General features: G+C 49.4%; 1 protein-coding gene across 3 annotated transcripts in view; it reads right to left on the bottom strand.

Moving 5' to 3' along the window:
* Positions 1-22,162, bottom strand: part of PACSIN2 (protein kinase C and casein kinase substrate in neurons 2) — a 144,745-nt gene extending 122,583 nt beyond the window's left edge. For 2 of the 3 annotated variants that reach the window (XM_007975997.3, XM_073006644.1), the window contains exon 1: positions 22,027-22,162. The gene's annotated coding sequence lies outside the window, so the exon portion shown is untranslated. Of the gene's footprint in view, positions 1-20,777; positions 20,796-22,026 lie in introns of those variants that run through there. The other variant, XM_073006642.1, reaches the window with a different exon arrangement.
* Positions 22,163-22,817: the final 655 nt, after the last annotated feature.

Here is a 22,817-nt window from a genome sequence, read left to right as displayed (position 1 = left end):
AAAACTTATCGCCTGTTCATTATAACTCAATAAAACTGTTTCAAATTTGAAGGTAGAATAACATAAGCCTGCTTACTTTTTATTTTGCCAAGTAAGACTATCCTTTAGAAACTACCAGCTCTTTTCCAACACGGGAAGACAGGACATTTTAAAAGGTAAAAGGTACAATGGTCAAAATTTTATGCAGAAAAAGCCCTTCCCAAGAAAGGGCAGTTGCTAACCTTACACACATGAAAACTGCACTGCCCTTTATTTTTTCCACTTTGGTGATAACATGATTGCAGACTGTCATCTTCTGAGACTGGCAGGAATGCCCCGAAGGCTGACCAGACCTGAAGGAAGCTCTCCGGGTTCATCTCCATGTCCGACCTGGCAGTTCCTCCTGGAAGGGCAGCACCAGGGATGGCCATGTGCACTGTGGGACCCAGACTTCACTTCCCTCCCCTCCTGGAAGTCAAGAAATCACAAGAAGAATGTGGCCCAAAAAGTTCCTGAGGCACTCCTATGCAGCTGAAGAAGGGAACTGCCTTGTTTCCACGAGAGCTGCTCACCCCCACGCCACAGTATCTGTGGTTTGCTGCTGGACAAGCTCCATAGGTCAACATTAAAAACTCTTCACTGGGATTCCTCCAGGCTAAAGTCCACTGAGCTAAAGCGGAAATCAAATATGAGCTCTCAAGAAGACCATGATGTAGACTGGAATCCTTCTGATATTGCGCCAGAACGCTAACAAAAGCCAAGAGGGAAACTCTGGGTAAAATGATAGTGGAGTGTGCTCCTCCTCACATGTGGCTGGTTTGGTGGGAAGAAGGGCTGAGCAGGGGACAGGCCTGCTCTTAACCCCACCTCCCCATGCAACTGGGGTTCCAGGCGTGGCCCCAAGCCCCGTGTGTCAGATAGGCCCCAAGCACACCCAGAAAATAAGCATGAACTTTACCATTCAAGAAACCAAGCACACATATGAATCCAGGGCTGTGTCCTGTGCCACAAAGACCCTCAGGCGTGCTTGTGGGGACACCCCAGCCTGTACACCCACGCTGTGTCCACACACACCCTGCCCATGGCCACCGTTCAGCCACCTTTGGCTGGAGGCACACGCACACAGTGCACAGCCTACCCTCAGCAGGACGCGCCAGGGAGGCGGCCCATGCAGGCTGTGTATGGGGGCTGGGGGTTACTGGGGCAGGGAATTCCAGGGTCTCTGCCCCTGTGCATGGCCTAAAGGGAGAGGCACAAGTTTTAGGGAGATACCACTTCTTGACACCTCAGATTCCTCACCCTGTAGGGAGAGTCACACTGAAAAAAGGGCCCAGGGCAGGGGTCCTACATGTCCCATCTACGGGAATGCTAACATATGAAAGGTCTGGGGGCTTCGGGGAGCACCCCAGCATATCCACACCTAGAGCCTCAGCCTCGCAGCCAGCGAATGCAGCTGCCTCTTCCCTGGCCCAGAGATCCTTCTTTCTTGTCAGCAATCCCCATCCCACCCCAAGCCCCAGTCTCCATCTCACTGGACTTTAGACCAGGACTCCCGCAACTGTGCCCTGCCCCTTTAGACTGGAAATTCCATTTAGGTTGCCTCCTGGACTCTCTCTCAGGACCCTGCTTCCAACACTCACATAGTCAAAGGGGACAACGTCCCCCCTCCCAGCCTCAGGGCTGCTCTGGGCCCCAACTGCCAGGAAGCAAGACTGAACACTGCCATGTTTAAGTCACACTGAGCTGAAGCAGCCCAGTTCTTCCTCTATAAAGTGAGCTGACTGCGGAGAAACTGCACCCTGGCATCGAGTCATGTTTCACAACAACTCCAGAGGAGGAGCTCTGCTTCTGACATGAAGTGTGGCAAGCCTTAGAAGGAAACAGAGCTACAAAGTTACCCAATGCAAATATTTAAAGAACAGGCTGCTTTTGGTGCCAGGAGGATGGCAGCTTGCAAACCTCCAGTCAGAATAAAGGTTCTGCTTGGTTGGGACTGAGTCAGGATCACAAATGCTGTTTCATTGCACCCTCCGTCCACTGAGGAAACAAGGTTTTTTAAAGCAACTTTTCAGCAAGTTACTCTGTCCATTGGGCAGGACCTTAAAAGTTACAACAAGACAGCAAGTGTCTGGTGTGGAAAAACCAGAGTGCATACACATCTACTCAGTCAAGAACTACATATGCATTTCAAATGCCATCCACGTGGCAGTTATTTGGAAATAAGGATGGGATCACACAATTTTGCCAACAACAAATATACAGACTTAGTGACTTCAAGTGCCTATAATGTCCACCCCAGACAGAGGCCTTAAAGCACATTCCACCCACGTTTTCCTCCTTGAGCAAGGCAATCTGATCGCTAAAATAAACAGCAGCCAGGCACGGTGACCCACACCTGTAATCCCTGTGCTCTGGGAAGCCGGGGCAGGAGGATCACTTGAAGCCAGGAGTTCAAGACCAGCCTGAGCAACACAATGAGACCTGTCCCCTTCCCCGGTCTCCAGAAAAATTTAAAAATTAGCCAGGTATGAGGCCAGGCGCGGTGGCTCAGCCTGTAATCCCAGCACTTTTGGGAGGCTGAGATGGGTGGATCACAAAGTCAAGAGTTCAAGACCAGCCCGGCCAAGATGCTGAAACTCCGTCTCTACTAAAAATACAAAATTTAGCTGGGCATGGTGGCGCATGCCTGTAATCCCAGTTACACGGGAGGCTGAGGCAGGAGAATTGCTTGAACCTGGGGGACAGAAATTGCAGGGAGCCGAGATCAAGCCACTGTACTCCAGCCTGGCGACAGAGCAAGACTCCATCTCAAAAAAAAAAAAAAAAAAAAAAAATTGGCCAGGTATGACGGCATACACTTGTACTTTGGGAGGCTGAGGCGAGAGGATCGTTAAGCCCTGGAGTTGGAGGCTGCAGTGAGCCACAATCACACGACTGCACTCTAGCCTGGGTGACAGAGGGAGGCCCTGTCTCAATCAGGGGGAAAAAAAAAAAAAAAAAGCAGAGAATAGAGACGGTCCGGGCCAAAATGGACACACTGAATTTGTTGTTGGTATTTCTGATGGTGTCCTCAGGCCTGGCTTACTGAGTTCTATAGCCTCAAGCTGCATGCTGATCAAAACCACACATCACATTTCCTAGGTATGAGGCCTAGGCCCAGCTTTCTCACTTGCAAAACAAAGTTGTCATGAGACTAAGTGTAATCATGCAAGGAAAAATAGGACACCTGGCACAAAATGAGCTTCAAGAAACATTAAATTTTTAAAAAATCATTCTGATATGGCCGGGCGCGGTGGCTCAAGCCTGTAATCCCAGCACTTTGGGAGGCCGAGGCGGGCGGATCACAAGGTCAGGAGATCGAGACCATGGTGAAACCCCGTCTCTACTAAAAATAGAAAAAATTAGCCGGGCGCAGTGGCGAGCGCCTGTAGTCCCAGCTACTCGGGAGGCTGAGGCAGGAGAATGACGTGAACCCGGGAGGCGGAGCTTGCAGTGAGCCGAGATTGCGCCACTGCACTCCAGCCTGGGCGACAGAGCGAGACTCCATCTCAAAAAAAAAAAAAAAAAAAAAAAAAATCATTCTGATAATGATTGTGAAGTCAGAAACCAGTTCAGGGAAGTGAAGGCTAGAAGGGGGCTGGGAGGTTGGCAACAAGCAGAGCCCTAGGCAGGGGGTGATAAGGCCTGGACCCTCCAGCGCACTGAGCCTGGCCTGCTCTCCACACCAGGCTGGGGGTGTTTAATCGTGCTCTGCCTCCTGCGACCAGAATGTAAGATCACGGACTATGTTGCTCCTGTTGTAACTCCATTGCCTAGAACCATGCCTAGCACATGGCAGGCGTTCAAATATTTGCTGAATACGTGAATGGGGATTTGGCCAGGCGCGGTGGCTCACGCCTGTAATCCCAGCACTTTGGGAGGGAGAGGCGGGCAGATCACAAGGTCAGGAGATTGAGACCATCCTGGCTAATACGGTAAAACCCCGTCTCTACCAAAAATAGAAAAAATTGGCCAGGTGTGGCGGCATGCACCTGTAGTCCCAGCTACCCAGGAGGCTGAGGCAGGAGAATCGCTTGAACCCAGGAGGCAGAGGTTGCACTGAGCCAAGATGGTGCCACTGCACTCCAGCCTGGGCGACAGTGAGGCTCCATCTCAAAAAATAAATAAATAATAAATAAATAAATAAAAATGAATGGGGATTTATGAATACAATGGAATTGCATGCAAAAATGTCTGAGTCCATTTCTAGGGGGAAAGAATCTATTTGCATGAAATTCTGACGTAAATATAAGATCCAAATACAGGTCACCAAAAAATAGCCAGGCATGGTGGCACATGACTGTGGTCCCAGCTATTACCTCACTCAGCAGGCAGAGTGAGGCAGGAGAATCACCTGAACCCAAGAGGCGGAGGATGCAGTGAGCTGAGATCACACCACTGCACTCCAGCCTGGGTGACAGGGCAAGACTCTGTCTCAAAAAACAAACAAAAATACAGGTGAAGAAACATTGCTGAGTTCCACCCATGTGTCTCAGAACACCAATGACCACCATTAGGTGAGCAGGGCAGTAAAATTACAGAGCAAAATCTAACAGGCCAGAGCTTTCCTGGAAAAGAGGTTTCTCAGGAGCCAGCCCCAAACATATCCAAAGGCAGCCACCAGCCTTGAAGTCTGATGTTTGGATTTCAGAATTAACTTTGAAACTAGAGCCAACCCCAGGTTAATGAGGGAGCAGAAGGAAGTACAGCAAGTTGATGAATAAAAACAGAAAGTCTTTGGTACCATGACAGTGAGACACATCAATGCTCCCGGAGAACCTGGGGACCCAGCAAAATTCCTTCAGGGACCGTGGATATCGGAACCTTCTTCGCTGCTGCAGGGATTTCAGATATTCTCCCAGTCTGAACCTGGTTTGGATTCTGGGCTCCCAACCTTGCTTCCAGTTTGTAACTCAGCCCAGCCACACCAGCCTCCATCTCCCCAACAGGCCCTGACGCATGACTCACACAGATGCCAGACAGACAGAAGGGCAGACACCAAAACACAGAGCAAGAAAAGGGCAACAATAAACTTTTTCTGAACTCAAGCCTTTTAAAGATCAACAAGGTTGCTAGATTCCTAAATAATAGTATTTTTCACATTCAATGATTTAGAAAATCCAGATGACAAAAGGCTACTGTAAATTCAAGTTTTAAAGTAAACTGGTATTTTGTTAATCATAATCACAGTATCCTTTATATATAGTAATGACACAAACAGGAGGAAGGAGGACAGGGTCCCGGGTGAGCGCCCCACCCTCAAGCCTGGACCCAAGGCCCTAAATGAGAACAGGCATTCCTGTTTTCACACCCAAATGTTGCCTTTCGGCCCACCATGCCCCCTTGTCATCCTGTGCCCATACAAACCCCAAATCCCAGACCCCAGGAGCAGAAGAGTGGCAGAGGAGAGAAATGAGGAAGTCGAGAGGAGTTCAGCTGGGGGCAGCTGGGAAGGAGATCGGCTGCAGAATGGCCAAACCCCAGGAAAAGGTCACCTTCCCACTCCGTCCCATCTCCAGCTCCCCATACTGCTGAGAGCCACCTCCATCACTCAATAAAGTCCCGCATTCACCATCCTTCAAGTCCACGTGATCTGATTCTTCCTGGACACCAGACAATTCAGGATGCTGAACCCAAAAAGGCTGTCACACTGACTCTTAAGCCGTTTAACACTTAAGCCATCCCTGGACAGGAGGGCTAAATGAGCACCATAACAAGCCTAGACACTGCTGTGACGCCGGAGCCCAAAAGTGCTCCCCTTGGCTCCTGCACTTGCTCACCTGCATGCTCCCCGTCCCGTGAGGGGTTTGAGCAAACCAGCCACATCCCTGTCCCAAGTACTTCGAAGGGGTCCAGGGAACTCTCCCATTTCAGTAACATATAAATGCTTTGTGTGTGTGTGTATGTGTGTGTATGGAGGCATTTAAAAAAATCTATCTACAGGCCAGGCACAGTGGCTCACGCCTATAATCCCAGCACTTTGGGAGGCCGAGGCGGGCAGATCACCTGAGGTCAGGAGTTCAAGACCAGCCTGACCAAGATGGAGAAACCCTATCTCTACTAAAAATACAAAATTAGCCCAGCGTGGTAGTGCATGCCTGTAATGCCAGCTACTTGGGAGAAACGCTTGAACCTGGGAGGTGGAGGTTGCGGTGAGACACGATCACGCCACTGCACTCCAGCCTGGGCAACAAGAGTGAAACTCCGTCTCAAAAAAAAAAAAAAAAAAAACTCTGTCTACAAACTATGCCTGGTGGGCACAGCACTGATGGAGCAGTCCCCTGGCAGTCACTCCCTAATTTGCTGGGGAGCCAGGGCCACTGTGGGAGACTCCAGTGCTTTGAAGAGAGAACCCTGAGGTAGACCCAAATCTGAAATATTAAGATTCTCTGAGCCTATTTCCTCAACTGTAAAGTGGGAATCAAAGAGTCCCAAGGCAAGATGGTTGGCAGGCTCAGAGGCACCAATGGCTGTGCTACAGTGGAGCTCTCTAAGGGCAATGCCAACTCAAGTGCAGGGCACACGTTCATGCATCCCATCTGCACAACAATCCTATCATGATCCCCATTTCAAAGGTGACATAGGTATCACAACCAATCTCAGAGCTGGGATTCAAGCCCAGGCAACCTGGCTGCGGAGCTCCTTACTAGTAACAGCTCACCGCAGGCACTTGTAGCCTCACTGGACTGGGCTGGTTCAAGACCAAAACACAGCAGAGGCTTGTCCCTGTACCTCTGCTCCAGACAGAGGCCCTCCTATGCGGAAAAGCAACCCAGGTTCCAGGTCAGGGCCCCAAAAGCCAGACATCCTGGACAGCAGGATGCACAGGGAGTGGGGAGCAAGGCTTTGCAGCCTTTGTGGGGGCTGGTAATTTGCCAACTCTACCCCAAGGAGAGAACTCCCCTCTCCCACCTGGTACCCCCATGAGTTCCCAATGGACTGAGTCTGTCTCCACCTCCACCAAGCAAACTGCTAACCTGAGGCTTCGGAGGGTTTGGAGGATTGGAAGAGGTTTCTCTCACTACCCACCTCTTTACTTACTAGTAAGAGCTCGTGTTATGTTAATTATTTCTAAATTTCGTGAACCTGCAAGTTCCTAATAGAGGCAGCAGAGAGAAAAGCATGGGTCAAAAACAGCAATTCTGGAAATGAGCGTACACCCAAAAAACTTCAAGGAAGGTGACTTGTCTGAGCTGTAAGGGGAGGCGATGAGCCAGCCCCAACCCCCAAATCAGCAACTTCAGACTCACATTTGCAAGACTAAGAAGAAAAGAAATACATCGAAAAGGAAATACAAGAAGCATTAAAGAAAATAACAAAGGACAAGACTGGAATTGATTATACCAACGCTTTCACTCAGTCTTCATAAAAGGAGGTACTGCAGTGATCCAATCACATTAACTTGCTTCCCATGACTTACAGGTGGTCAGGAGTACCCCTCTGGCACACTGGAAGGCCCTGCTTTTGCAGGACTCTCAGGCAAGGCCCAGCTCTGGGCCCCAACAAGCAGCCCCAGGCCTAAGAAGCAGAAGGAACTTGAAGGGAGAGCACGAGCAGCCCTCGCGCCCCGTCCGACCTCGAATAAAGCTTAGGCCAAAGGCTGCTAAGGAACTGCGTCTTGTGTTACCAAAAATCCAGTCTCGAAAGAAATCAGCCCTATCAGTGCAAGGCATGCCATGCCATACCACCCACTCAAGTCTAGGGCAGCCGAGTAGGGATTTCTCAGGGAAATAAAATGGGAAGCTCCAAACGACAAACAGGAGCTAAGAGCATATGGCTCTGGGCTTGGGAGTAACCACCAGCTTGGCTGAAAAGCTCTAAGGACGACGTGGGGCTTCCATCCAGCCCCTGCAAGAACCTTCACCACACAAACAACCAACAGTTCAGCCAGTTGCCAAGGTAACGGCAACCTAGACATGTTTAGGCATCTGTAGAAACCAGGGCAAAGTACAATTTCCACACTTGTGATAGAAATACAGCCCCCGAAGCATCAAGCAAAGCATTACTCTAAAATTTTGTTTTACTGACAGAAGCAGCAGGGCTGGGAGGGGAAGCAGGAAGCTGGGCAGCGCCTGGCAGAGCCAGTGCAGTCAGACGAGCCCTGGAGTGTGGGCACAAAAACCTGCCTGTGCTTGGGAAGCAAGACACTCGTATGCCTGCACTGTTTCTGACTGTTTCCTCTTATTTCTACCTTCCTGTGTAGTCAAGTCTCTTCATTTTGTTATGAACATCAGCTTTTCTTTTTTTTTTTTTTTTTTTTGAGACGGAGTCTTGCTCTGTAGCCCGGGCTGGAGTGCAGTGGCCGGATCTCAGCTCACTGCAAGCTCCGCCTCCCGGGTTCACGCCATTCTCCTGCCTCAGCCTCCCGAGTAGCTGGGACTACAGGCGCCCGCCACCTCGCCCGGCTAGTTTTTTGTATTTTTAGTAGAGACGGGGTTTCACCGTGTTAGCCAGGATGGTCTCGATCTCCTGACCTCGTGATCCGCCCGTCTCGGCCTCCCAAAGTGCTGGGATTACAAGCTTGAGCCAAGGCGCCCGGCCCGAACATCAGCTTTTCTTAGCTGGGATAAGAGGAACCAAGAAGAGCAAGCTTTTGCCCACAGTAAGGCAAGAGAACTAAAAGGGAAACAGCCCCTGGGGGGAGAGGGTGGATATAGTGGAGGCATCGCAGGAATTCAAGGGAGGGGACCCAGGGGTTAGCACTGAGGTCGGCTGGCCCGGCCACTGCTCCCCACCTGGAACTCCTCTCTGTCCCTGCTAAGTACCTTGTCCTTTGCAGATCCTGGCAAATGAGCCACCAGGAAAACAGGATACTGCTCAGTCTGAGAGTGAATACCTAAGGGATAGTGGAGGGTAGGAAAATCAGTCCATGGGGAGGGGACATGGTGACAAGTTCCACAGCAGACCAGAATAGAAAAACAAACAAGCAAACAAGGCGAGCAAGCACCAGCGCTATAAACTTCCCATGTTGCCTTTGAGATGCTTGTCTCTGGAGATGAACAGAGCCAGGAACACCCATGAGAGCAGCATCTAGAAGCTAGAGACAACTCCAAAGGCCCACAAGACCCCCAGGCTGCCTGGCAGAAGAACCCTGCAGTCTTTCCAATATGCATCCCCTAAGTGAGGAAAAGCAAGCTAGAGAAGGTCTGTGAGATACCTACCACGCTGGCTGCGCTGATGGAGGAAGGCGACCATAAGCACTCACCACCTTGGGAATGTGGAACGTTAGCTCTAGGGATTAATAATCAAGTAGTAAGGATTTTCTAAAACATCGTTCCTTGTTCATCAAAGTAAAGCAACCAATTCAACTAAAATGATATCCAGAAACTTAGGAAGGAAACGTGACTCATTTAAGAAACCCTCACAGAACTTTCTTCTCACAGATTCTTGGAAGTTCTAAAGGCCAAGGCAAGCGCTGTAGAGAGAAAGAATCTCCATTTTTTCACCCAAAAAATCAGAAAAATAAACTTACAAGCAGCAAGACAGGCTTTCAAAAACACTCTTAATGTGTTCATACCCTTTAATACAAGATTTCTATTCCTGGGGATTTATCCCCAGGAACCAATAACTACATGGATGAAACTATAAACTGCCAATTCATCTACCTTAGCAAAAAAGTGGAAATAACCTAAAATGTCCAGCACTAGGGAATGTTTTAATCTCATTATGTCAACTAGATAATATAACCATTAATCATCTTTTTGAAGATGATGGTAAAACATGGAAAACACTTGAGAAAATATTTAAGTGAATCTGAATAATACAATCATAACAATGTCAGTTATTGAAAAGAAAACAGTGAGGTCAGTTCAAGCTTCAGATCTCTCCCATCTACAAACTGGAAGGCCTTCAACTAGGCACCCATCTCACTACCTACAGCTTCCTCACGATCAAACTAACAACCTCAAAGCGCTGCCTTGAGGAAGGACAGTGACAACGTACCTCTCTTGCCTCTTCTGAAGCTTGGTACAAAGTTGGCAGGGAATAGGTTACTTGATCAAGATACATAAAAACCACTTCGTGTGTGGAAGGTAAACTACAAAGAGAGTTTCTTATTTAGAACATTGTTTTCTATGTTGAACCTTCAATTTTTAAAAGATTTAAAGAAAGCAAAAAAGAAGTCATTCGACACAAAAGTGATGACCATCCCAAGCATAAAAACAAATATCGGCCGGGCACGGTGGCTCACGCTTGTAATCCCAGCACTTTGGGAGGCCGAGGCAGGCAGATCACGAGGTCAGGAGATGGAGACCATCCTGGCCAACACGGTGAAACCCCGTCTCTACTAAAAATACAAAAAATTTGTCTGGCGTGGTGGCAGGCGCCTGTAGTCCCAGCTACTCGGGAGGCTGAGGCAGGAGAATGGCATGACTCCGGGAGGTGAAGCCTGCAGTGAGCCAAGATCGTGCCACTGCACTCCAGCCTGGGCGACAGAGTGAAAATCTGACTCAAAAAAAAAAAAAAAAAAAAAAAACCCACAAATATCTGCTCTAATATACCTGAGCAAATGCTCTTATGTGATATCACAATGTTGACAAAATGTGAAGACCTTTCACAATTTTACAAAGTGCAGTGCTCTGAAGAAACACAATTTCTTTTCCCTTGTCTACCTGCTCTTTAACAGCATAAGATACCTTTTAGAATGCATCTGCCAAAGGTGAGGCACTCCTAAGCCAGGGCCTCTGGAATCTTCCTCCTGTCCCACATGGGATGCATTATGGTGTGGGTGCACCAGCGAGTCACCCACGGCCTTGACCGCACACCAGCAGCTCTCCCTTTTCTGCCCTTATCTCCCTGCTGTGTAAATGGCTGTAAACTTTCAGATTATCTTAACCAAGTTAGTTACAGATATAAATCCCATCTTAAGCAAAAGACACACATAATCTGCCTCATGTCTATGTTTCTCAGAGGTAGGGGGGAAAGATTATCTTTTAAAGATGTTCACATCTGAGAGCGATTCACAACTTACTTATTCCAGCCAGCCAGAGGAGGTGAAATGAGTGTGGGCTTCAGTAGGCAGAGCACCAGCTCTGATGGTGACCCTCTGAAGGCCACTTAATCTCTCTGAGCTTAGGTTTACTGATACGCCAAGTGGAGAGAACACCATCTTGTTGCAAGAATTAAATGGGCGGGAATGTAAAGCTTCTTGAATGGTCCCTCAGAAAACTTAAGCACATGGGGGCCTGTGCAGACAGCCCCTCACCACTGACTCTACACCCCCCATGCATATCCTCCTTGGTGGTACATGCCCAGACTCTTTATCTGATGACACATTTGCAGGAGCAAAGGTCGCAATTGCTTAATTAAAGCATCACCACGTGCGAGCTAAGTGGCGAGCAGGCAGCCAGTTCCAGCCAATCAGACAGCTACAAAACCCACTAATAGCAGGCTTGGAGGTCTGTACGGGGAGCACTGCCTGCTCTGTGGTTCCTCTGAAGACCACAATTCATGATCTTGGCACGTTCAGTTGGCGACAACATAATTTAATATAATGAAAGACAAATGCAGTTTAAAATATGAAAATGTTCACAAAGTATGGTTTGGGTATCACTTTACAATAAGAAGATTTCATTTAAACTTCAAAATACTAGCCACGGTTGATCCTATCTAAAGACCACCCTGCAGGTCCAGGCAGAGGCCTCATCACAGGCCTCCCTGGAAGTTCTGGGCTTGGGCTCAGAGGCCTATATGGGGTCTTGGCTGGTAGCCTCAGGCAAAACCACTGACCCCTTCAGCTCTACCTCTCTTTCCCCTCTGAACAATGAATAGGCAACCAAAACAACAAGGCTGTTCTGAAAACAAAAGGGGAGCTATGGAAAGCTTATTGGTAAAATGCAAATGTCTAGACAACCAAGCTCTTTTTATTTATACTTTTTTAAATTACAAAGTTATTACTTAAACATTAATCTAAAAGTAAAAGGGCAATGGTACAGTCTGGAAAACAAGGAGAAACTTCCCATAATTCTAAAACCTTAACTATCACTGCTGCATGTTATCTTCACACAATTTCACATAGGTGAGCAGTGCTCACAGCTTTATCATTTGCTTTCTAAGTCCTATCTCTCATCACCTAGGGATAAGCTATCATCACCAGTACTCCCTTCCAGTCCTGAGTCACTACCTGTAGTGCAGTCAAGCAACATCCCTTGATCCCAGGGTCAGGCTTTCCAGAACCATCCCAGAGAATCACCAACCCAGAAGAGAGCAAGGCCTCTGCATGGCAGGGCTGCCCTCAAAACCCAGGGAGGATATGACCACCACCAGGCCCTCACCCCAACGAACGCGCCAGGTGCCAACAGCAGCTTACAAAAGGTGGTGAGAAGAAAGAAGACAGGCCCTGTAAGTGCCAGGATACCAGGAAAGTCCATGCAGGGCAGGAGGCTTCACCCACACCAATAACCCACGCACACACCCGTGACCCTGAGTCACCAAGGAAAGGTCCAAAAAGTTTTGGAAGGATTTTTAAATAGAACTGGATAAAATCACTTGGAGCACTTTAAAGGTATAGTTTGCTGGCACATTCACTTAAGTAGAGTGACATAGTGACTGCAGAAGCACTGTGACCAGGTACACATGCTGGGCTCCTGGGGTCCATCACCTCATGCTGCCCTGCCAAAATCCTACGAGGCAGGGCGCTCAGTATCCTGGCGCAAAGCACTGACTGCATGTATGGATCCTCCCAAAATTCGTCTGTTGAAATTCTGCCCCTCAGCTGGATGGCATTAGGAAGTAGGGCCTTTGGAAGCTAATTAGGCAGGGCCCTCATGAATGGGACTAGTGTTCTTACAACTTTTTTTTTCTAGTTTTTGTCAAGATAGGGTCTCACTATGTTACCCAGGCTGGCCATGAACTCCTGCCATCAAGTGATCTTCCTGCCTCAGCCTCCAAAAGTGTTGGGATTACAGGCATGAGCCACCACACCCGGCCACTCGTGCCTTTATAGAAAGTACCGAGAGCTCTCTCGCCTTCTTTCTGCCATGTGAGGATATAAGAAGTCAGCAATCTGCAACATGAAAAAGGACCCTCCTCAGAACCCAACCATGCTGTACCCTGATCTCAGACTTGCAGCCTGCTGAACCGTAAGGAAGAAATTTCTGCTGGTGACAAGCCACTGCATCTTTATTACAGCAGCCCCGACTGACTAGGACACTCGAGTTTTGGAGACGTTGAAGCATTTGGCCAAAAGCCACACAGTCACCTAGCAATGGAGCTCGAACCCACACCCAAGGGCTGTATGACTCCAAAACCAAGTTCCTAACCTCTAATACCTTATTGCAAAATTATCTTTCTTCTGCAGGAACTAACAGTGAAAGTGACATACTAACCTCAAGGATCTGTAAGCATAAACCATACGGAAAGAGAAACAGCCAGGCACGGTGGCTCATGCCCGAAATCCCAGCACTTTGGGAGGCCAAGGCAGGCGGGCCATTTGAGGTCACGAGTTTGAGACCAGCCTGGCCAACATGGTAAAACCCCATCTCTGCAAAAAATACAAAAAATAGCTGGGCATGATGGTGCATGCCTATAATCCCAGCTACCTGGGAGGCTGAGGCAGGAGAATCGCTGGAACCCAGGAGGCAGAGGTTACAGTGAGCCGAGATCACACCACTGCACTCCAGCCTGGGCGACAAGAGCAAAACTCTGCCTCAAAATTTAAAGAAAAAAAAAAAAGAGAGAAGCAGAACCCACACAGTTACTGCATTCCCAACCAAACACATAAATGCAGTTTAAGAGAATGAGTCAAGGCTGAGGCCATTCCCACTCGAAAAGTCCCTCTCATTGGAGTGGAGCCACTGCTTCCTAGGAACACAGATGGCAATCCTTGAGACTCCCAGGGACAGAGGTGACCTTTGTGAAATTGAGTAACCTGAATTACCCCTGCCCCATCTGCATCCCTGACTTCTCAACTGACATCTTGCTTCTCTGAAGATCTTCATCCCGGTATTTTAAATACCCAGAAACTGCTCCCCAGTGAACTGTCCTCCAGGAGAATATAAGGCAGGTCACAACCTGAAGCCTTCCCTGCCCCCACCCTCTCACACACACCCCTTGTTCTTCTTTTTTTTTTTTTTTTTTTTTTTTTGAGACAATCTCGCCTGTCGCCCAGGCTGGAATGCAGTGGCACTATCTTGGCTCACTGCAATCTCTGCTTCCCAGGTTCAAGCAATTCTCCCGCCTCAGCCTCCCAAGTACCTGGGATCACAGTCACAAACCACCACACCCAGCTAATTTTTGTACTTTTAGTAGAGACAGGGTTTTGCTATGTTGGCCAGGCTGGTCTTAAACTCCTGGCCTCGAGTGATCCACCCACCTCAGCTTCCCAAAGTGTTGGGATTACAGGTGTGAGCCCTCTCTCTCAGCCACTGCTTGTTCTTCAGAGCTCTGCAGCTCTGCCCAGAATGGTCCTTCCCATTGGCCCCACCTGGACAGCTCCTGTGGCTCTGGCACAATCCCTCCCAAGTCACCTCCCTGAAGGTCAGCTCTCTGCAGCGTCCTGAGGACAGTGAGGCCCGCCCTCCCGTCATGCAGTTCTTTGTACACACTCCTATCTGGTACTGCCACAATGAACAGAGACAGTTTCCAGGCCTGCTGCCTATACTGAGCCGCCTTTACAGAGCAGCCACCATCTTTACCTCCAGATTCCAGAGCTGCAGGCAGAGCCGGGGCACCAGACACGCAGTGGCCAGGACCACTCCCTCTGACCCACCTTGCCCGCTGCCTTCCACCCACAGATGCTCCCTCCACAGGAGCCACTGAGATATCCTCCAAACACTCTCAGTCCAGGGAGTGAAATGAAAATAAAAAGCGGGTACTTCCATGGACAGCCTAATGGCGTGCCCCAGCTGGCTGCAACTCTATCAATAGTCACATCACACGTGACATAACAGGAAGACAGGTGGATTCTCCACACACACTCCACACTGAGTGATGTCTACTGTGTGCAGTACTATCAGCTCCCACGTCTGAGTATTCAAAACATCTTTCAGAAATAGACCAGAAGTATTATTTTAAAAAACAAAAATAAAAAACATCTTTATTATGATTATTTTCATCAGAAATAAGCCACCTAATACCTGTGAGGCTCTAAAGTTCAGTGGTCTTCTTTTTTTTTTTGAGACGGAGTCTCGCTCTGTCGCCCAGGCTAGAGTGCAGCAGCACAATCTTGGCTCACTGCAACCTCCGCCTCCTGGATTCAAGCCATTCTCCTGTCTCAGGCTCCCCAGTAGCTGGGATTACAGGCGCCCGCCACCATGACCAGCTAGTTTTCATATTTTTAGTAGAGATGGGGTTTCATCATATTGGCCAGGCTGGTCTCAAACTCCCGACCTCGTGATCCACCCACCTCGGCCTCCCAAAGTGCTGGAATTATAGGCGTGAGTCACCACGCCCGGCCTAAGTTCAGTGTTCTTTTACATATATGAGCTCTTTATATAGCTGAGAATGTGTACTCTTTCAATAAACCGAAAAAATTAGTCCATAAAATGTTAGGAGTCTGGCCAGAAGGCCACAAGAAGCCACTGTTGGACAGTCCCAGCCACTGGCACAATCCACACCCAACTTTCTTTTTTTTTTTTTTTTTTTTTTTTTTTTTTTTTTTTTTTTGAGGCGGAGTCTTGCTCTGTCGCCCAGGCTGGAGTGCAGTGGCACTATCTCGGCTCACTGCAAGCTCCGCCTCCTGGGTTCACGCCATTCTCCTGCCTCAGTCTCCCGAGTAGCTGGGACTACAGGCGCCCGCCACCTCGCCCGGCTAGTTTTTTGTATTTTTTTAGTAGAGACGGGGTTTCACCGTGTTAGCCAGGATGGTCTCGATCTCCTGACCTCGTGATCCGCCCGTCTCGGCCTCCCAAAGTGCTGGGATTACAGGCTTGAGCCACCACGCCCGGCCCGATCCACACCCAACTTTCAAACCCACCCAGCGGCTCCGGGCCCAGGGAGGAGCCTCCTAGACTGCAGAAAGCATCTCATCTGTGAGGACATATTTGGATAGGACAAGTCAGACATTTGGAATTTTTACTTCACATTTATTTCACAACTATCTCAAGTGCTAAGCAACTGAGAAGTAGTCATTTTAATGTACTCTTTCATCAATAAGCATTAAATAAGTCTGCTCAAAACACTCAAGCCCTACAAACTGTCCCTATGAAAAATGTGGCAAGAAAAAATAACAAAAACAAATGAGTAGCCTTTTCACATACAGAAAGGTGTTTAGTGATCCAAACTCAGAGAGAAAAACAGTCCTTTCGGCAGATGAACAAATAGTTTCCTCTGTGAGTGACACATTCTGGGATATTTGAATTGCCAAACATAACTCATAATGACAACCACCAAGGAAGCAAAGCCTAATGGAAAAGCCCCAGGATGGCAACCAGGAGCCCCAGTTCTGGTCCCAGGAAGGCCTCTGGCTGTGTGCTCCATCAACGTGCTGACCAAGCCTGGCCCACTTTCTTCATCACAGGAAGGAATATCTATTGCCACCCATACCACTCCGAAATGTTTTGAGGACCAAAGAATGAGAGGTGGAAGTGCTTTGGAAAGTGCACCTTCTACAAATCCAAGTCAGCATTATTTATTTAATTTTTTTTTTTTTTTTTTGAGACGGAGTCTCACTCTGTCGCCCAGGCTGGAGTGCAGTGGCCGGATCTCAGCTCACTGCAAGCTCCGCCTCCTGGGTTTACGCCATTCTCCTGCCTCAGCCTCCCGAGTAGCTGGGACTACAGGCGCCTGCCACCTCGCCCAGCTAGCTTTTTGTATTTTTTAGTAGAGACGGGGTTTCACCGGTTTAGCCAGGATGGTCTCGATCTCCTGACCTCGTGATCCGCCCGTCTCGGCCTCCCAAAATGCTGGGATTACAGGCTTGAGTCACCGCGCCCGGCCCAAGTCAGCATTATTATTAGCTCAAAGATGACCCGGAAAAGAGGATTACAGAATATCACAGGTGAGAGGGAGCTTAGCGATGGAATGATTCAGTTCTTAATCTGGGTTCAGGCCTATGAAGCTGTCCCCCTTCGTGGGAAGGGGTCACAGTTGCTATCAGATTTGCAAAAGGTGAAGGTCCTCTAAGTTCTTCCATTTACAAATGTGAAAACTGAGACCTGGAGTTCTGTGTTGATTGTCCCAGACCTCAGGGTTAGTCAGGAAAAGGCTGGATAAGACCCCAAGGCTCCTAGTCTCCATCCATGCTCCTCCCCCACTGTTATCCTATATTCTTGGGAGGAAAAATAATCATATAAATTTTATCTGGCCACAGAATACATTCTATAAACCACCACACATGCACTTTCCAAAGGTACAGCAAAATCTCTAGCCTTACGTATCGTTTTTAAGGCTTCTTGAGAGATCTTTGATAACTGAAACATCATTTTATTATTTCTTTTCTTTTTCTTTTTTTTTTTGGAGACAGAGTCTTGCTCTGCCTTCCAGGCTGGAGTGCAGTGGCGCAATCTCTGCTCACTGCAGCCTCTGCCTCCTGGGTTCTAGTGATTCTCCTGCCTCAGCCTCCAGAGTAGCTGGGATTATAGGCGCCCGCCACCGTGCCCGACTATTTTTGTATTTTTAGCAGAGACAGGGTTTCATCATATTGGCCAAGCTGGTCTCGAACTCCTGACCTCAAGTGATCCTCCCACCTCAGCCTCCCACAGTGCTGGGATTACAGGCGTGAGAACTGCACCCAGCCCCATTTTACTATTTCTATATTCTCATCTCTGTCTAGTTCAGTGCCTGAAGTCAAGAAACTTGCAAATGATTTTTTAAGGATTGAAAATACGCCGGGTGTGGTAGCTCACACCTGTAATCCCAGCACTCTGGGAACCCGAGATGGGAGGAGCACTTGATGCCAGGGGTTTGAGACCAGCCTGGCAACGACGGCAAAAATCCCATCCCTATTTTAAAATACATACATATATATATATATATATTTTTTTTTTTTTTTTTTTAATTGAAAATTAAAAAGACCAGCCAGACGCAGGGCTCACGCCTGTAATCCCAGCACTCTAGGAGGCCAAGGCGGATGGATTACAAAGGTCAGGAGATCGAGACCATCTTGGCGAACACGGTGAAACCCCATCTCTACTAAAAATACAAGAAATTAGCCAGGCATGGTGGCGGGCACCTGTAGTTCCAGCTACCTGGGAGGCTGAGGCAGGAGAATGGCGTGAACCCAGGAGGTGGCGCTTGCAGTGAGCTGAGATCAGGCCACTGCACTCTAGCCTAGGTGACAAAGCAAGTCTCCATCTCAAAAAAAAAAAAAAAAAAGAAAAGAAAAAAGACCTTATTCTAGGAAACAAGAAAGACTCTATGATGCTTTAAGTTTTATTAAGCAAACAGATGAACATGCAATTATGGGAATAAACATAATTCAATAGGTAACTTAAGGAAAGATGGTTTTTAATTGTTTTACGTGTGTTTTTCATCAAAATGTCAAAACTTGTGCTCTTTGGTGGCCACTATCCCTCAAGTAGTTACCCTTGGAACTGCAGAGATACCAAAAAATGATGCATTGTGCAGAATAATTTGAGAATTCTTTGAAGCCTGTCTCCAGTCCACAGACAGAGCATACTTATCTGAATACTAAAATTCTGCAGAAATTCCTACAAAACTAACCCAAGAACCACCACTGGGACGCATCTGGAGTCTATCTGGGGCAAGGACAAACGATACTTTCTGGTATGTGAGGGATCAGTGCCCTGGCCATAAGGAAAGACTCTACCTGTGGAATGCAAACTGACTTCGTAACTAAGGCATTGCTGCACTGCCCTCAGGTATGCAACTACCATTCCAAACAACCTAACTGGAAAAAAACTAAGCCAGCACTATCGCTCACATGAATGTGGTCATTAATCGCATCATCTGCAGGGCGGCCTCCACAAAGCTGCCATTATAATCTGATGGCAGATAAAGCAGGCCCGAGCCAGCTGGGCCTGATGAAGGTGGTCAGAGAGCATCTGGTAAATGCCACTGCAAACTCTAAACATAAGGTGCCATCACTATTATTAAAGAAACCTTTCGATCTGATTGACATTCCACAACATCCGGAATCATCCACTGATAACCCCTTCAGAATCAGGAAGCCAAAGCATGGCGCCCTTAACACAGCACGGACTTTCAAGGTATAAAGAAACAAAAGGCAAGGACATTTGTGCGAGGCCAAGGTGGGCAGATCACTTGAGGTCAGGAGTTCCAGATCAGCCTGGCCAACATGGTGAAACCCCATCTCTATTAAAAATACAAAAACTAGCCAGGTAAGGTGGCAGGAACCTGTAATCCCAGCTACGGAGGAGGCTGAGGCAGAGGAATCGTATGGACCCGGGAGGCGGAGACCCTGTCTCAAAAAAAAGAAAAAAAAAAAAGCAAGGACAAATGCCCTTCTGCTCCCACTCCAGAAATGCCTGGCCATCAGAGATGTGGATGGGTACCCAGGATTCGGGAAAAGTCAATGTTATCTCCCTGCGGAATGCTATGTTGGAAACCCAGATTTTTTTTTTTAATATATGCATACTTTTAGATTATTTATTTTTAGACAGAGTCTCTGTCACCCAGGCTAGAGTGCAGTGGCATGATCTCAGCTCACTGCAACTTCCATCTCCCGGGTTCAAGCAATTATCATGCCACAGCCTCCCAAGTAGCTGAGATTACACATGTGCACCACCACGCCAGATTAATGTGTGTGTTTTTTTTTTTTTTTTTTTTTGAGATGGAGTTTTGCTCTTGTTGCCTAGGCTGGAGTGCAACAGCCCGATCTTGGCTCACCGCAACCTCCGCCTCCTGGTTTCAAGCAATTCTCCTTCCTCAGCCTCCCGAGTAGCTGGGATTACAGGTGTGAGCACCACCACGCCCTGCTAATTTTGTATTTTTAGTAGACATGGGGTTTCTCCATGTTGGTCAGGCTGGTCTCGAACTCTTGACCTCAGGTGATCCGCCCACCCCGGCCTCCCAAAGTGCTGGGATTACAGGCGTGAGGCACCACGCCCTGCCTTAATTTTTGTATCTTTAGTAGAGACGGGGTTTCACCAGGTTGGCCAGGCTGGTCTCTAAGTTCTGAAGGCAGATGATCTGCCCGCCTCGGCCTTCCAAAGTGCTGGGATCCCAGGCATGAGCCACCCCACCAAGCCTAGTTTATTTAAGTATCACATCACAACTTCATATACATTTGAGATTAAAAGTAATAAAGTTCCAAGTCCCAAAGCAACACGAGCTAAGGATACCATTTCCATTCAAACAAGTTGTTATTCTTCTCCCAAAAAGTGGATAAAGAGTGCAGACCTAATCACCCATCTACTTCTCTGTGTTATGTTACTTTCCCAAGTAATAAATATCATCAGCCTAATGGCCACTTTCTTTAAAGCTTTAAGACTATTGTCAAAAGAAAAACACACCACACACCACAGAAATGTTTTTGATGTAGTGGCCTCATATCTCAACTAGCATAACCTCACCAAGGAGGCTGCCAAACTCTAGAATTAAGTTTAGGTCCACACAAGTGAAAGTTTTCCAGGTGAATCAAGAGAGATCCAAGTTGCACTGGCACAGCTTCAATGTCTCTACGAGGAGGCTGCATGCAGGCCGGCTCATGAATCAAGCGGAATGACAACATCTTGGGCAAGAACAGGAGGGCTGGCATTCAACACTGCCCACCTGGTCAGCTCCCTTGCCCTGGGCTCCAACCTGGCAACCCCAGGAGGGTTAAAGCAGAGCTTCAGCACATGGGAATAACTGCAGAGGGAGGCACCGAAAAGGAGGGAAGGAAGAAGGTGTGAGCTCACCATCTGCAGCTGAGGTTCAAACTCTTTGAGCTGGTCTCTTGCTTTTCATCAAGACAGCAAGGCAGTATTTGGTGAACAGTGTACCAAGTAGCCCTGGAGACTCTGAGCAGCCTACTCCCTTAACCACAAAAACACGGGACAGGCAGGGGTAAAACGAGAAGACAGGATCCAGGAATGGTGCACGCACCCAGTCAAAGGCCACCTTCCCTCAGCCACCCAAGGTGAGAGTGGCATCCCCAGGTCCTGTTAAGCCTCAAAGCTGCAGCCGTGTGGGCCCCAAGGCAATAGCACAGCTTGCTCCTCTGACCAACCAACTCCTTCTGAAAAGAAAATCGACTTTCTCTGATGGAGTCGAAACCCACTGAATCAATGAAATTCAACAGGAGCAGCAGTCACTACCTCTCCAATTGCGGACCTCTCAGGATGCCTGGTCAGGCTTAAAAGCCCTAGAGGAGTTAGGGAGTTCGGATTTCTGATTCAGTGAGTCTGGGGAAACTCCGACGAGGGTCACAAGGGCAAACCTCCCCAGCCTCGGGACGTGCTGCGGTAAGGGCTTCGCTCCCCCCGCCCTCCCCAGACACACACACACACACACACACACACACACAGAGCCGGGACAGGGAGGGTGGGAAGGAAGGAAATGGAGGCCGCTCATCAAAGCGCCCCAAATCAGCGCATCCGCGTGTGTCCTGCGTCGCCCCCAAGGCCACCCCAGGACCAAGCCCTGCCCTCTCACCGGAGCGTCCCAGCCACGCCTCCCCTCCGGCGCTGCTCCGGCAGCCTCGCCTAACCTCTGCACGCCTCGGATTCCCAGCTTCCTCCCAAATCGCGTCCCTCCAAAAGTCGCCCTAGCGCCTTCTGCAGCTGTCTACACCTCCCCCACTCCATTAGCAGCCCTTAACCCCCGACAGCCTGCTCCTGCACTTCTCTCTTCGGCAGGCCCCGGACCCCGGAAAACTACCCTGCTCCCACAGCGCCGCCCCCATGGACCCCCGCCCCTTCCCGGAGCCGACCCCACTCGCCCTCGTCCTCCCCAAGATGTCTTCTCCGGGCGCCCCCGGGGCCCCGAGCACTCGCCCCCTCCCACGGAGACAGGAAGTTCCGCGCGGCCCGACCCGCTTCCCTCCGGGCGCGGAGCTCGGCGCGGCGGCCCTAAAAGGGCGCGGGCCCGGCCGCCGACCAGCGCCCCCGCGTCCCGCCCGCGGCGCCCCAACCGTCGCAGCGACCCCTCACCTCGGCGGCCACTCACCTCCCAATCCACCGCACACTCCGTTCAGGCTGCGACGGCGTCTCCAGCCCCGGCTCCGTCCCGGCTCCCGCTCCCGCTGTTGCTCCGGCAGCGCTGCCCAGCCCTGCCCAGAGCCCCCGCGACCGCTTCTGCCGCCAGCCGCGACCGCACCGCCCTCGCCTCGCCCTCTGGGCTCTGCCCATTGGCTGCCGGACACCGAGCCCCGCCCCACAGCCTCCCCGGCGCCCCCGATTGGGCCAACTGAGTAGAGCGGCGGCTCAACCCCCGTGAGCACGAGGGAACGCCCCAGGACGCGCATTGGTGACTTCTCCTGTCAATCAAAGCGGGGTGCCTATTTAACGGACTGCGAGGGTGGCGCAGGTTACTCTCCCAAAGCAGTTCGCCGGTGGTGGTCCCTGGGACTCGCTTCCCAGGGCCGGAGTTTTGCGGTTTCATCGGCACCCAGAGGTGGAGGGCGCGGCAGGGCAGCACCGCACCTGACCGGAAGTTCAGGAAAGGTAATCCTACAGTCTATCAGAAAGTTTCCTCTCCCAAGGGACTCAGAGAAGCCAATGTCATTAGGAGCTCCTCCGACTTGCGCCATAAGCGTCATTCCACGTGGACCCGCTTAAAAGGTGGGGGGGTGGGAGGCCGGATGTTGCTGCTCTCTCTAATAAAATACATTTGGATGACAAGGCACCAGGCAAAGTACACGCATTCTTTCCAATTCTCACAATCACCTTGCATGATAGGGTATTAACCCCGTTCTGCAGAGGGAGATACTCCTGAAGGAAAATGGAGAGCACGTCCTG

This window comes from Chlorocebus sabaeus, chromosome 19 (assembly GCF_047675955.1).
Source record: "Chlorocebus sabaeus isolate Y175 chromosome 19, mChlSab1.0.hap1, whole genome shotgun sequence".
NCBI classification, from domain to species: domain Eukaryota; kingdom Metazoa; phylum Chordata; class Mammalia; order Primates; family Cercopithecidae; genus Chlorocebus; species Chlorocebus sabaeus.
This window is presented reverse-complemented; position numbering and strand designations above follow the sequence as displayed.